The sequence below is a fragment of the Phyllobates terribilis genome, unplaced genomic scaffold (genome assembly GCF_046119375.1).
Source record: "Phyllobates terribilis strain yellow unplaced genomic scaffold, ASM4611937v1 Scaffold_7__3_contigs__length_470593459, whole genome shotgun sequence".
NCBI lineage: Eukaryota > Metazoa > Chordata > Amphibia > Anura > Dendrobatidae > Phyllobates > Phyllobates terribilis.
The window spans coordinates 166,783,231-166,800,267 of NW_027362767.1; positions in this window are offsets into that span (position 1 = coordinate 166,783,231).

Consider the following 17,037-nt stretch of genomic DNA (forward strand, 5'->3'; position numbering starts at 1 on the left):
GTCAGGTATATAAGATGTGTGAGTGGTGACAATAAATGGCCGCTGTCTGTGCAGTCAGGTATATAAGATGTGTGAGTGGTGACAATAAATGGCCGCTGTCTGTGCAGTCAGGTATATAAGATGTGTGAGCGGTGACAATAAATGGCAGCTGTCTGTACAGTCAGGTATATAAGATGTGTGAGTGGTGATAATAAATGGCCGCTGTCTGTGCAGTCAGGTATATAAGATGTGTGAGTGGTGACAATAAATGGCCGCTGTCTGTGCAGTCAGGTATATAAGATGTGTGAGTGGTGACAATAAATGGCCGCTGTCTGTGCAGTCAGGTATATAAGATGTGTGAGTGGTGACAATAAATGGCCGCTGTCTGTGCAGTCAGGTATATAAGATGTGTGTGTTGTGACAATAAATGGCCGCTGTCTGTGCAGTCAGGTATATAAGATGTGTGAGTGGTGACAATAAATGGCCGCTGTCTGTGCAGTCAGGTATATAAGATGTGCGAGTGGTGACAATAAATGGCTGCTGTCTGTGCAGTCAGGTATATAAGATGTGTGAGCGGTGATAATAAATGGCCACTGTCTGTGCAGTCAGGTATATAAGATGTGCGAGTGGTGACAATAAATGGCCGCTGTCTGTGCAGTCAGGTATATAAGATGTGTGAGTGGTGATAATAAATGGCCGCTGTCTGTACAGTCAGGTATATAAGATGTGTGAGTGGTGACAATAAATGGCCGCTGTCTGTACAGTCATATATATAAGATGTGTGAGTGGTGATAATAAATGGCCGCTGTCTGTACAGTCAGGTATATAAGATGTGTGAGTGGTGACAATAAATGGCCGCTGTCTGTACAGTCATATATATAAGATGTGTGAGTGGTGACAATAAATGGCTGCTGTCTGTGCAGTCAGGTATATAAGATGTGTGAGTGGTGACAATAAATGGCAGCTGTCTGTGCAGTCAGGTATATAAGATGTGTGAGTGGTGACAATAAATGGCCGCTGTCTGTGCAGTCAGGTATATAAGATGTGTGAGTGGTGACAATAAATGGCCGCTGTCTGTACAGTCATATATATAAGATGTGTGAGTGGTGACAATAAATGGCCGCTGTCTGTACAGTCATATATATAAGATGTGTGAGTGGTGACAATAAATGGCTGCTGTCTGTGCAGTCAGGTATATAAGATGTGTGAGTGGTGACAATAAATGGCCGCTGTCTGTACAGTCATATATATAAGATGTGTGAGTGGTGACAATAAATGGCTGCTGTCTGTGCAGTCAGGTATATAAGATGTGTGAGCGGTGACAATAAATGGCCGCTGTCTGTGCAGTCAAGTATATAAGATGTGTGAGTGGTGACAATAAATGGCTGCTGTCTGTGCAGTCAGGTATATAAGATGTGCGAGTGGTGACAATAAATGGCCGCTGTCTGTGCAGTCAGGTATATAAGATGTGTGAGTGGTGACAATAAATGGCAGCTGTCTGTGCAGTCAGGTATATAAGATGTGCGAGTGGTGACAATAAATGGCTGCTGTCTGTGCAGTCAGGTATATAAGATGTGTGAGTGGTGACAATAAATGGCCGCTGTCTGTGCAGTCAGGTATATAAGATGTGTGAGTGGTGACAATAAATGGCCGCTGTGTGTACAGTCAGGTATATAAGATGTGTGAGTGGTGATAATAAATGGCCGCTGTCTGTGCAGTCAGGTATATAAGATGTGTGAGTGGTGACAATAAATGGCTGCTGTCTGTGCAGTCAGGTATATAAGATGTGTGAGTGGTGACAATAAATGGCCGCTGTCTGTACAGTCATATATATAAGATGTGTGAGTGGTGACAATAAATGGCTGCTGTCTGTGCAGTCAGGTATATAAGATGTGTGAGCGGTGACAATAAATGGCCGCTGTCTGTGCAGTCAAGTATATAAGATGTGTGAGTGGTGACAATAAATGGCTGCTGTCTGTGCAGTCAGGTATATAAGATGTGCGAGTGGTGACAATAAATGGCCGCTGTCTGTGCAGTCAGGTATATAAGATGTGTGAGTGGTGACAATAAATGGCAGCTGTCTGTGCAGTCAGGTATATAAGATGTGCGAGTGGTGACAATAAATGGCTGCTGTCTGTGCAGTCAGGTATATAAGATGTGTGAGTGGTGACAATAAATGGCCGCTGTCTGTGCAGTCAGGTATATAAGATGTGTGAGTGGTGACAATAAATGGCCGCTGTGTGTACAGTCAGGTATATAAGATGTGTGAGTGGTGATAATAAATGGCCGCTGTCTGTGCAGTCAGGTATATAAGATGTGTGAGTGGTGACAATAAATGGCTGCTGTCTGTGCAGTCAGGTATATAAGATGTGTGAGTGGTGACAATAAATGGCCGCTGTCTGTACAGTCAGGTATATAGGATGTGTGAGTGGTGATAATAAATGGCCGCTGTCTGTGCAGTCAGGTATATAAGATGTGTGAGTGGTGACAATAAATGGCCGCTGTCTGTGCAGTCAGGTATATAAGATGTGTGAGTGGTGATAATAAATGGCCGCTGTCTGTACAGTCAGGTATATAAGATGTGTGAGTGGTGACAATAAATGGCCGCTGTCTGTGCAGTCAGGTATATAAGATGTGTGAGTGGTGACAATAAATGGCGGCTGTCTGTACAGTCAGGTATATAAGATGTGTGAGTGGTGACAATAAATGGCCGCTGTCTGTGCAGTCAGGTATATAAGATGTGTGAGTGGTGACTATAAATGGCCGGTGTCTGTGCAGTCAGGTATATAAGATGTGTGAGTGGTGACAATAAATGGCCGCTGTCTGTGCAGTCAGGTATATAAGATGTGTGAGTGGTGATAATAAATGGCCGCTGTCTGTACAGTCAGGTATATAAGATGTGTGAGTGGTGATAATAAATGGCCGCTGTCTGTGTAGTCAGGTATATAAGATGTGTGAGTGGTGACAATAAATGGCCGCTGTCTGTGCAGTCAGGTATATAAGATATGTGAGCGGTGATAATAAATGGCGGCTGTCTGTGCAGTCAGGTATATAAGATGTGTGAGCGGTGATAATAAATGGCCGCTGTCTGTACAGTCAGGTATATAAGATGTGTGAGAGGTGACAATAAATGGCCGCTGTCTGTGCAGTCAGGTATATAAGATGTGTGAGTGGTGACAATAAATGGCCGCTGTCTGTACAGTCAGGTATATAAGATGTGTGAGTGGTGACAATAAATGGCCGCTGTCTGTACAGTCAGGTATATAACATGTGTGAGTGGTGACAATAAATGGCCGCTGTCTGTGCAGTCAGGTATATAAGATGTGTGAGCGGTGATAATAAATGGCCGCTGTCTGTGCAGTCAGGTATATAAGATGTGTGAGTGGTGATAATAAATGGCCGCTGTCTGTGCAGTCAGGTATATAAGATGTGTGAGTGGTGATAATAAATGGCCGCTGTCTGTGCAGTCAGGTATATAAGATGTGTGAGTGGTGATAATAAATGGCCGCTGTCTGTGCAGTCAGGTATATAAGATGTGTGAGTGGTGACAATAAATGGCAGCTGTCTGTGCAGTCAGGTATATAAGATGTGCGAGTGGTGACAATAAATGGCTGCTGTCTGTGCAGTCAGGTATATAAGATGTGTGAGTGGTGATAATAAATGGCCGCTGTCTGTGCAGTCAGGTATATAAGATGTGTGAGTGGTGACAATAAATGGCAGCTGTCTGTGCAGTCAGGTATATAAGATGTGCGAGTGGTGACAATAAATGGCTGCTGTCTGTGCAGTCAGGTATATAAGATGTGTGAGTGGTGACAATAAATGGCCGCTGTCTGTGCAGTCAGGTATATAAGATGTGTGAGTGGTGACAATAAATGGCCGCTGTCTGTGCAGTCAGGTATATAAGATGTGTGAGTGGTGACAATAAATGGCCGCTGTGTGTACAGTCAGGTATATAAGATGTGTGAGTGGTGATAATAAATGGCCGCTGTCTGTGCAGTCAGGTATATAAGATGTGTGAGTGGTGATAATAAATGGCCGCTGTCTGTGCAGTCAGGTATATAAGATGTGTGAGTGGTGACAATAAATGGCCGCTGTGTGTACAGTCAGGTATATAAGATGTGTGAGTGGTGATAATAAATGGCCGCTGTCTGTGCAGTCAGGTATATAAGATGTGCGAGTGGTGACAATAAATGGCTGCTGTCTGTGCAGTCAGGTATATAAGATGTGTGAGTGGTGACAATAAATGGCCGCTGTCTGTGCAGTCAGGTATATAAGATGTGTGAGTGGTGATAATAAATGGCCGCTGTCTGTGCAGTCAGGTATATAAGATGTGTGAGTGGTGACAATAAATGGCCGCTGTCTGTGCAGTCAGGTATATAAGATGTGTGAGTGGTGACAATAAATGGCCGCTGTGTGTACAGTCAGGTATATAAGATGTGTGAGTGGTGATAATAAATGGCCGCTGTCTGTGCAGTCAGGTATATAAGATGTGTGAGTGGTGACAATAAATGGCCGCTGTCTGTGCAGTCAGGTATATAAGATGTGTGAGTGGTGATAATAAATGGCCGCTGTCTGTGCAGTCAGGTATATAAGATGTGTGAGTGGTGACAATAAATGGCCGCTGTGTGTACAGTCAGGTATATAAGATGTGTGAGTGGTGATAATAAATGGCCGCTGTCTGTGCAGTCAGGTATATAAGATGTGTGAGTGGTGATAATAAATGGCCGCTGTCTGTGCAGTCAGGTATATAAGATGTGTGAGTGGTGACAATAAATGGCCACTGTCTGTGCAGTCAGGTATATAAGATGTGTGAGTGGTGATAATAAATGGCCGCTGTCTGTGCAGTCAGGTATATAAGATGTGTGAGCGGTGACAATAAATGGCCGCTGTCTGTGCAGTCAGGTATATAAGATGTGTGAGTGGTGACAATAAATGGCCGCTGTCTGTGCAGTCAGGTATATAAGATGTGTGAGTGGTGATAATAAATGGCCGCTGTCTGTGCAGTCAGGTATATAGGATGTGTGAGCGGTGACAATAAATGGCCGCTGTCTGTGCAGTCAGGTATATAAGATGTGTGAGTGGTGATAATAAATGGCCGCTGTCTGTGCAGTCAGGTATATAGGATGTGTGAGCGGTGACAATAAATGGCCGCTGTCTGTACAGTCAGGTATATAAGATGTGTGAGTGGTGATAATAAATGGCCGCTGTCTGTGCAGTCAGGTATATAAGATGTGTGAGCGGTGACAATAAATGGCCGCTGTCTGTGCAGTCAGGTATATAGGATGTGTGAGTGGTGATAATAAATGGCCGCTGTCTGTGCAGTCAGGTATATAAGATGTGTGAGCGGTGACAATAAATGGCCGCTGTCTGTGCAGTCAGGTATATAAGATGTGTGAGTGGCGACAATAAATGGCCGCTGTCTGTACAGTCAGGTATATAAGATGTGTGAGTGGTGATAATAAATGGCCGCTGTCTGTGCAGTCAGGTATATAAGATGTGTGAGTGGTGACAATAAATGGCCGCTGTCTGTACAGTCAGGCAGGGCCGGCGTCAGCACCCGGCGCACCCGGGCAAATGCCGGGGCCCTGAGCAGGCAGAGGGGCCCACTGGCAGTCGCGCACCCCGCTGGGCTATGGGCGGAGGAGAGCGGTGTCAGCACCCGCCCTTCTCCGCCGCTTGCTCAGGGCCCCGGCAGCTGGATACTTACCGCTCCCCGTGCCTTCGCAGATCAGCTGTCTTCCTGCTCTGCGCTCCCTGTGACGTCTCAGGTCAGAGGGCGCAGTGACGTCTTTACACCACACCCTCCCCTGAGCCGTCACAGGGAGCGCTGAGGGGGAAGACGCCGACAACGCTGGAGTTCGGACCCAAGCAGCGGGCAGCGGGCAGCAGGTAGCAGGTGAGGAGAAGGGAGGTGAGTATTTGATTTTTTTTTTTTTTTAATGTATGGAGGCATGGAGCATTATAAAGAGAGGGGGGGACATCCTGCATGGGGCATTATAAAGAGGGGGGTGACATCCTGCATGGGGCATTATAAGGTGGGGAACAGCCTGCATGGGGCATTATAAAGGGGGGGGCAGCCTGCATAGTGCATTATGTGGGGGGGAACAGCCTGCATGGAGCATTATGTGGGGGGGAACAGCCTGCATGGGGCATTATAAAGGGGGGGCAGCCTGCATAGTGCATTATGTGGGGGGGAACAGCCTGCATGGAGCATTATAAGGGGGGGCAGCCTGTATGGGGCATTATGTGGGGGGTAACAGCCTGCATGGAGCATTAAAAGGGGGGGGCCTGTATGGGGCATTATGTGGGGGGTAACAGCCTGCATGGAGCATTATAAGGGGGGGACAGCCTGTATGGGGCATTATGTGGTGGTTAACAGCCTGCATGCAGCATTATATGGGTGCCAGTATCCTGTATGGAACGTTATAAGGGGACCGGTATCCTGTATGGAGCGTTATAAGGGGACCGGTATCCTGTATGGAGCGTTATATGGGGGCCAGTATCCTGTATGGAGTTTTATAAGGGGACCAGTATCCTGTATGGAGCGTTATATGGGGGCCAGTATCCTGTATGGAGCTTTATAAGGGGACCAGTATCCTGTGTGGAGCGTTATATGGGGGCCAGTATTCTGTATGGAGCCTTATATGAGGGCCAGTATTCCGTATGGAGCCTTATATGGGGGCCAGTATTCTGTGTGGAGCGATTCACCGGTTTCTGAGCTATTGTGGAATTTACAATAGATATCACTCATGTAATGTAAGAAGTGAAATCTTTGCATTGTACTATATATATATATTTCTCTGCATCATGAATCGTGGTATGTGTTAAAGGGGCCCACTGAGACTCTTTCGCCCGGGGCCCAGAAAAACCTGGAGCCGGCCCTGCAGTCAGGTATATACGGTGGTCAGGAATCATCTCTATCATTATGTCATCTAGAATGTTTGCTCAGTAGTCTCTGCTCTTACCTGCTCCTGATGGTGGTCTTCTTCTTCTTTATCCTGTTGATGTTAGTGGTCTTCTCCCTACAGTACATGAAACATATATCATCTCATGTAAGGCTATGTGCCCACGATGCAGAAATGCTGCATATTTTTTCTGCTTCTCCCTGGCAGGAAAAGCTCATGTGGATTTTACATGGGTTTTTCCCGCCAGGTAGAAGCGTTTGTCAAGCGTCTTTGCAGCATTTCTGCATGCAGGTTATCAAATACTTTTCCTAGCAATTTTAGCATCACTTGGAAAAGCGCTTGACAACTTGTTCACACTATATAAATCCATGCAACATGCATGGATTTATATAGTGTGACCAAGTAATAGTTAAAAAAAAAGAATAAGAATTGTAAAAAATAAAGATTATACTTACCTTCCGGTGTCTCTCGGCCTCCTCAGCGATGCGTCCGGTGTGTTGGGTGGCACGCGGTGGTGTGAAGGACCTGCGATGACGTCATTGAGTCATGTGACAGGTCACGCGACCGCGACATCAGCAGTCGCATGACCTGTCACATGACTGAATGACGTCATGTCAGGTCCTCACACCACCGCAACCCATACAACACACCAGACGGAGCGGAGAAGAAGGCCGGGGGCCATCAGAAGGTGAGTATAATCTTTATTTTTTATTTTAAATTCTTTTTTTAACAGGTTCTATGGTACCTGGGTCTGGAAGAGAGTCTCATCTTCTCCAAACCCGGGTACCATCCGCACATTAAACCGCATTAACATCCCCATGTATACATGTATACATACGGATGTTAAGCGTTTCAATGCATGTCAATGGCGGCAATTACGCTGCGTGTCCGCAAAATTAATGGACATGCTGCGTATTTTTCCACAATGATAATCCGCAGCGGAAATTTCCGCAGCATGTGCACAGCACATGCGGATTATCATTGGGGACCATGGGGCACGTTTTACCGAGCGTTTTTTAAGCGTTTTCACTGCGAAAATTCCGTGGCAAAAACGCTTGAAAAACGCATAGTGGGCACGCAGCCTAAATGTGCAGTAACGGGGGGGATTAGGTTCTGTAAAGATTCGTTCTCAGGACGCGACAGACAGGAAATTCCCCAGTTTCTCACTCCAACTTTCTTAGCAAAATGTGTCCATTTCTTCCATCACAGATAAAGGGCTCTCCAGAAGTAAAATGACCACTCGTTAGGATCTGCCCCCAGTACCAGGGAAGCAGATGTCTGGATCCAGATGGAGACCCCCCTGATTACCTGACCCTGACTGTTACCTGGTAGCGGCCATGCAGGTTGGGGTCCGCAGGGTCTACAATTTATTTGGATACATTAATGCCTAGTTCAGACTTCCGTGGAGCGCGGTCCGAATACAGACCCCGATCACTGACTGCCCAAACCTGACCGTCCCATAAGCCAACAGGAGACTGTGAGACAGCAACATTATCGGGAATTGTATAATTAGACCAAAATGGAGAAAATTGTGTAAAATAATAAAAGATCCATTGCTGGCATGATAAATCCTGTATTGCAGCAATGAAGTTAGTGACTAACCACATGACCGCTGCCGCTAATCACTGTCATTGCACCATTTCCAATTGTTAGCCAAATGTTTTTATATTGGGAAACCACATAAATGTGACTGATATGGGTTATGGGAGGGATGAGAGTAAGTGATGTTGCAGCTACGTTCCATTTCTCTTATATGACCACATCTATAGCTTCTATTAACAGTGAATATCTGCACTTACAGAACTGCGATCTTCTCGTTGACCGCGTCTTCCATCATCTGTTCTGGGGTCTCCTCCCTATAGGACATGAAACAGAGATCATCCTATGTGTTAGGCGAGAGCAATAAATAGCCGGGTCACTACAAATACTGTCCTCCACCAGCGGGTCAGAGAAAACACAACCTTGTATGAAATATCAGGCTGGTCAGATAGTGTTATATTTCCAGAAATAACATACGTACTTGATGGATCCCAGGGTCGGACGCCACAGAGGTTTTGGAAACCTATCAGGGATGAAAGTCGATGGAGTAGTCAGGATTTTGTGGATCCATCTTTAGGAGAAGTGAAGAAAAGAAAAGTATTAACAAAGCTTTCACAACAGCGAATGTATCACAGCGACCTCAGACCCACAATGATCCGACAAAGGTGACATATCGGGGCGATTGCACCACTCAGGGTGTATTGTGACTGCAGGGGGCACCACTAAGTAATAGCAGCTTCCGCTCCCTGCAGCTTCTTTGTCAGCTCAGGATGATGGAGGGTTAAGTAATGTGTTTTTTACTGGACCCTTTCAATTTTTATACAGTCTAAGGCCCAAATTTATCAAAGTAATTTAACCAGAATTCTGGCAGAATTCGCATTGAAAAGTCACAATATTTTAGTCTAACTTGGAGTTGCGTAAAAATTTTGCAACACAGAAGTGCACGCCACTTGTCAGATGCCCCTGATTCATGATGAGGCAGACACCCCTTCATTGATCAGGAGAGTCTGATGCCACCACATCCCTCATCAAGACCAGCTTGATGTATAAGGGCCTTAGTCCAATACACTTTATTGTTCTATTAACAAAAGTAACTGTTTCTTAAAGTTAAAAATTAGTCACGTCATTAAAGGGTTAAATTGCACTTAAGGCCCCTGAGTAATGCTTCCCCTATATTTACTTGATGCATAAACTCTAAATCTGCAATAAAAAATTACATTTTGGGTTTTCTTTTCAACTGTAATATTTAAAGAAAGGAAGGGATGAGAATGGTTTTTGGCAATTACTTTCTATTTCTTCTGCACTCATGATTACATGTGGGGTCCCGTGCTCTTATAGTGTCACATTCCTACATCGCACCCCCAACTGTGACCGACAGAAAAGAAGGTAATGTGTTGTGATTGCACTTAGTGATCTATCACAGTAGAATACCCCCGTATATGTCCCACCCCCATAGTATAAACCCCATGATGCTCCTTCATACAGTATGATGGCCCAGTGATGACACCCCACGATGCTCCATGCCCCTCTATACAGTATGATGGCCCAGTGATGACACCCCACGATGCTCCTCCATACAGTATGATGGCCCAGTGATGACACCCCACGATGCTCCTCCATACAGTATGATGGCCCAGTGATGACACCCCACGATGTTCCTCCATACAGTATGATGGCCCAGTGATGACACCCCACGATGCTCCATGCCCCTCCATACAGTATGATGGCCCAGTGATGACACCCCACGATGCTCCTCCATACAGTATGAAGGCCCAGTGATGACACCCCACGACGCTCCCCCATACAGTATGAAGGCCCAGTGATGACACCCCACAATGCTCCTTCATACATTATGATGGCCCAGTGATGACACCCCACGATGCTCCATGCCCCTCTATACAGTATGATGGCCCAGTGATGACACCCCACGATGCTCCTCCATACAGTATGAAGGCCCAGTGATGACACCCCACAATGCTCCTTCATACATTATGATGGCCCAGTGATGACACCCCACGATGCTCTTCCATACAGTATGATGGCCCAGTGATGACACCCCACGATGCTCCTCCATACAGTATGATGGCCCAGTGATGACACCCCACGATGTTCCTCCATACAGTATGATGGCCCAGTGATGACACCCCACGATGCTCTTCCATACAGTATGATGGCCCAGTGATGACACCCCATGATGTTCCTCCATACAGTATGATGGCCCAGTGATGACACCCTACGATGCTCCTCCATACAGTATGATGGCCCAGTGATGACACCCCATGATGCTCTTCCATACAGTATGATGGCCCAGTGATGACACCCCATGATGTTCCTCCATACAGTATGATGGCCCAGTGATGACACCCCACGATGCTCCTCCATACAGTATGATGGCCCAGTGATGACACCCCACGATGCTCTTCCATACAGTATGATGGCCCGGTGATGACACCCCATGATGTTCCTCCATACAGTATGATGGCCCAGTGATGACACCCCACGATGCTCCTCCATACAGTATGATGGCCCAGTGATGACACCCCACGATGCTCTTCCATACAGTATGATGGCCCAGTGATGACACCCCATGATGTTACTCCATACAGTATGATGGCCCAGTGATGACACCCCACGATACTCCTTCATACATTATGATGGCCCAGTGATGACACCCCACGATGCTCTTCCATACAGTATGGTGGCCCGGTGATGACACCCCATGATGTTCCTCCATACAGTATGATGGCCCAGTGATGACACCCCACGATGCTCCTCCATACAGTATGATGGCCCAGTGATGACACCCCACGATGTTCCTCCATACAGTATTATGGCGCAGTGATGACACCCCATGATGTTCCTCCATACAGTATGATGGCCCAGTGATGACACCCCACGATGCTCCTCCATACAGCATGATGGCCCAGTGATGCATTCCCACCTATAGGATAATACCCCCAGCGCACACATTAAGATGCCCCTACACATGATGCCCCAAAAAGTTGCACCCACACACAGGATGCTGCCCCAAGGCTTCCTTCTTGCGCTATGATGCCCCCACAGTATAATGCCCCAAGGTTTTCTCCATGCTCCATACATCAAAAAACTCACAGGGCGCAGTTCCCATGATGAGCATAAATCTACAGGCTGCTCTGTTCTATGATGTGTGACTGGATGCTACAAGCGTGATCTAGAGACATCATTATGTCTGCTGCACCAGACCTGAGACAGCGCAGGGAGCACAGGTTGTGCGGTGGTGCGGGGAGCTGACGGCTCTCTGCTCCACTATTCAACCATATCTGTCAGGATACAGATTGGACATGTGCCGAGCTCCTGAGACAGCTTCCCCAATCCAGGATCCTAGACAGGGGCTATGCTATAGAGAGTATACATACTGATAATTATATCTCGCGACTTTCTAAAGGAAGGAGCCATAGAAAAATGCTGGCTCATGTTTTATTTCTCCTGGTGCCCATATTACAGGGTCAGATAAATACAATTCATCTGAATCATGTGTCCTATAAACCTCCTAGACGGAGACATGACGTTCACACCCTGAATGACAACTATCAGTGTAGACAGGTATATAGTGTGTGCAGACAGGTTTTATATCATCTCCACCTGAGATAAAAGCACTTACAGAGATTCCTCCATGATCTTCAGTTCTTTCTTTTCTTTCTCAATTTTCTCTGCTAATAGTTCCCATCTGTGGTACATGGAACATATATCATCATCTCATATGTAAATGTAGAAATATTCGCAATATGAAGAGCATTATGAACAAATTCCGCCCCTTCGCCTCCATCCCAAATACTTTGCCAACATTTTCCATCTACATCACACAAATGATACAATTTTGTCTATGTGGAGCTACCACTAGATGGCGCTCACTATATATGGACAGAAGAAACCTAGAAGGCTGGTGGTATAAATAGACCTCATGGTCCATCTGCCCGAATTATGTGCTTTTCATATACGTCTATCCCAGACGTATTTAATGATATAATGATTGGGAAAGTTTCCATTTTTGAGCCTTCATTTTTTGCTCCCTGTCTTCCAGGAGTTATGTCCTTATATTTTTTGGTCTCCATAGTTATTTGAGGACTTGATTTTTTTGCAGATCAAGTTGTGGTTTTGAAAAAAATTCCAAAAGTGGCAAAAATGCAACTTATTCCAGCATTCATTATTTGGTAAAATTTCCTGGTGGTATTACTCTGTAGGGCGGTATTACTCTTTAGGGTGGTATTACTCTGTAGGGCGGTATTACTCTTTAGGGCGGTATTACTCTTTAGGGTGGTATTACTCTGTAGGGCGGTATTACTCTTTAGGGCGGTATTACTCTGTAGGGCGGTATTATTCTTTAGGGCGGTATTACTCTTTAGGGTGGTATTACTCTGTAGGGCGGTATTACTCTGTAGGGCGGTATTACTCTTTAGGGCGGTATTACTCTGTAGGGCGGTATTACTCTTTAGGGCGGTATTACTCTTTAGGGTGGTATTACTCTGTAGGGCGGTATTATTCATTAGGGCGGTATTACTCTTTAGGGTGGTATTACTCTGTAAGGTGGTATTACTCTGTACGGCGGTATTATTCATTAGGGCGGTATTATTCTGTAGGGCGGTATTATTCGTTAGGACGGTATTATTCTGTAGGGCGGTATTACTCTTTAGGACGGTATTATTCTTTAGGGTGGTATTACTCTGTTGAGTGGTATTATTCTGTAAGGCACTAATTATTTTGTAAGGCTGTATTATTTGCAGGGCAGTACTACTCTTTAGGGAGGTAGTACTCTGTAAGGTAGTATTATTCTGTAGGGCGGTATTAATCTGCAGGGCGGTATTATTTTTTAGGATGGTATTATTTTTTAGGATGCTATTATTCTGTAGGGCTGTATTACTCTGTAGGGCAGTATTACTCTTTAGAGTGGTAAAACTCTTTAGGGTGGTATTATTCTTTAGCGAGGTATTACTCTTTCTTGCGGTATTACTTTTTAGGGCGGTATTATTCTTTAAGGCAGTATTCTGTAGGGCGGTATTATTCTTTAGGGCGGTATTACTCTTTAGGGCGGTATTATTCTGTAAGGCGGTATTATTTTTAGGGCGGTATTACTCTTTAGGGCGGTATTATTCTGTAAGGCGGTATTATTTTTAGGGAGGTATTACTCTTTAGGGCGGTATTATTCTGTAAGGCGGTATTATTTTTAGGGCGGTATTACTCTTTATTGCAGTATTTTTTTTAGGGCGGTATTGTTCTTTAGGTCGGATAGAATACAGTGACAGTAAACTTATAAGGGTTTATTTTAGGATTTAGTGGTTAATAATAATGTAAATCTTTGTAAGTAATGAATGTGCTTTGTGACCCCATTTTCTGAGCCTGTAACTGTAGACCGGAGCTTTCTTTTTCATTGATACCATTTTGGCGCAGATACGACGTTTCAATTTATTCTTACTGTATTTTTTATGGGTCGCACAGCAACCGAAAAAATGAAATTCTCGTGTCTCGTCAATCTCTCTCCTCAGATAGCCAGTGACTGCTGCGTACGCAGATTGACATCCTCCTCAGGTCCCCTGATGAACCCTGGTGGAAACCAGGGGGAAACGCGTCGGGACTAAGGGACTACTAATGATAAGTGTCATTTTCATTTGGGACTATATATATGGGACTATTACGTGTTAAGCGCCATTTTCTCTCTGTATGAATTGTCAGACCATTAGTTGAAATTGTGGGCTGAAAACCTATAGACATCTGGGTGAAGCAGCCCTCTGGATAGCATTTTTTTGCTCTGATGAAATATTTGGATGTAACGTTCTGCTGTATATGTGATACCTATCTGTGAGGAACCCGCACTGGAGATTTATTGTTATATAGCTAAGATAAGAAAGATTGATCAAGATAGTTGTGCATTGGATCGTTAGAATGGGTCATGATACTGGTGGCTACAGTACATCTACCTATGAATTGATTTATCTAAGTAATGCTGAGATTAATCTTGCTTTCGTGTCTCCAGGCGCTGGTGTATGCCCCATTGAACAGATTTGGTAATTCTTATAATTATATGAATATCGGCTTCTAAACCTATACGTTCACCCTTTTTCTATTTTTTTCTCACCATTGTGTTTTTTTAATATTAGAATAAGGGTCCTTGTAGGGACATAAGGGATACCGACATGGAGCGGGGGCGCCACGAAGTACAAATTAAGGTGCCAACCTCCGCTGTCAGGAAGGGAGAGGAATCAGGGACAGAATAGGGACAGTATTAGCCTGTATTCCTTCCTGTCGCTATAAGACCTGAATCTGAGGTTCCATTATTAGGAGTGTCATTGTTGTTCGTCTATGGATTTTTTCAGTGCTTTTTAGATTTAATTAATAAAAGTTACTTTTTAGGGGTCTTTTTTCCTCTGGTTGCCGCTTAATAATTAGGACCTGTTTCATATTTTTTGCCTGGGTGTTTAATAGATCGGACTTTTACTGATTCGATGATTTCAAATGGGGTTTTTTACTTTTATTTTTTTTAAATATGAAAAGGAGGACGATTGAGACTTTTTATTTTTTAGACATAAATATTTTTAAAAACGACTCTTGAAAAATGGTGACAAGGGGAAATTTTTTTTTTGTCCAAATTTGTGAATATACAAGGAAACAGATCCGGTAAAAGCCAAATGGACCAAACGGTCCGGGGCACTGAGACGTCATCACCGATCTCCTGCAATAACCCTTTATCTCCTGGATTCTTTATCATTCTGGGATTTTGTCCATGGTGGAATAAATATTACCCTTTATGGGATTCTCTTTCCTTTGCTGGACTGAAATCTTGGATTGTAAAGTCTGTGTCTCCCGGCAGATGTCCGTGCAGTCTGGGGTCCTCAGTACACCAGCGCTCAGATGACTTTTTGTATACTGTATGTTTCTATATATTTCTACAGAAGTCACATTAAAGGGAACCTGTCACCTGAAAAATCGCTATTGACCAGCAGATATGGGGTTAATCTGCAGGTTATTAGTGTCCTATACCTGCCCGGTGCCAGCACTGAGAGCCCCGCTGCTGAGAGGAAATGAACGTTATTCCCTCGGCAGCCTCCAGTGATGGGCGGCAGCGGCGGGGATCAGTCACCGCTGTGTATAGAGAGCGCCGGCTTTAACCGCCCCTGTACTGACTGACACTGGCTCAGGATCGGGACCGGCTCTCAGTCAGGGCGGGGGGGCGCAGTTACAGCCGCCTCTGTCTATACACAGCGGTGACTGATCCCTCGCCGGCACTGCCCCTATGACTGGAAGCCGAATGGTGTCATCTAGAAGGTTTACTTCTATGAGATCAGTAATTCTCTGCACTTACATAGTCACGATGTTCTTCGAGATCAGGTCCGCCAATTCCACATGTCTCTCAGACTCTGGATCATCATTGGTGTCATCACTATCGTACAAGGAAGACACATCAAATTGTGATAAATGGTCAAAAACTCAATAGTACAAGCAAATGTAAGAAGCTGTGTCATCTATTTTAGCAGAGAAATCTGCTTCCGTCTCCACTTATGAGCCACTTCTACTCCCCCCGCCTCCTGAACTCACTGTCCACTCTGAAGAAAAAACACAGGTTATCTTGGTGAAAGCAAGATGGACAGTCAGCTCAGTGTGGTGTCTGATTACACGGCCTATTATAGTTTGTAGAAGAGGAATGAAGGGCAGAGTGAGAAAACAGGAAGCGGGAGACACGGAAACATAGCGCTGCAGCCAGAAGGAAGCTTAACTTCTCCAAGAGCTGGATGCACAGCTAGACTGCTGAGTACAGAGCTGGAGTCACAGCTAGACTGCTGAGTACAGAGCTGGAGTCACAGCTAGACTGCTGAGTACAGAGCTGGAGTCACAGCTAGACTGCTGATTACAGAGCTGGAGTCACAGCTAGACTGCTGAGTACAGAGCTGGAGTCACAGCTAGACTGCTGAGTACAGAGCTGGAGTCACAGCTAGACTGCTGAGTACAGAGCTGGAGTCACAGCTAGACTGCTGAGTACAGAGCTGGAGTCACAGCTAGACTGCTGAGTACAGAGCTGGAGTCACAGCTAGACTGCTGAGTACTGCTGTATAATGTCCTCCATGCTGCTGCTACTTCTAAACACGTGCTAAGCAGAGATAAAAGATCAGGAATCCCTCTGTATCTGTGTACTGTGCATAGGAGACATCAAAACAGAGAGTTTCTGCCCACTAGATCAGGGACAACTGAAGGTGAGAGAGGAGAAGACTGGTGAACAATACAGGACACATCTAACGGCCAGAAATAGTGTTATTCCTCATGTAATATACATCGGACAAATTATCCTCCTAACTTCAGAACAATGTTCTCTGGATGGCTGGATGACCCAGCAGTCGGACCCCCAGCTAAACTGAGACCAATCCCTTTAACCTACAACAACCTTACAATAAATATGTTCCATGCAACGTTATTGGCTTCAGCAATCACCAGCAGGTAAAGATGAGTCGGTAGCACTACAAGTCTCAGTGTAGCTCTGGACTAAATGTAAGAATTGTTACATCTGTGAATGTAGTTATTAGGATTATTGATGAGCATTGATGCCAGGAGTGGACACAGACAGAGAAGGGCCCGGTGCAGGAATAATATC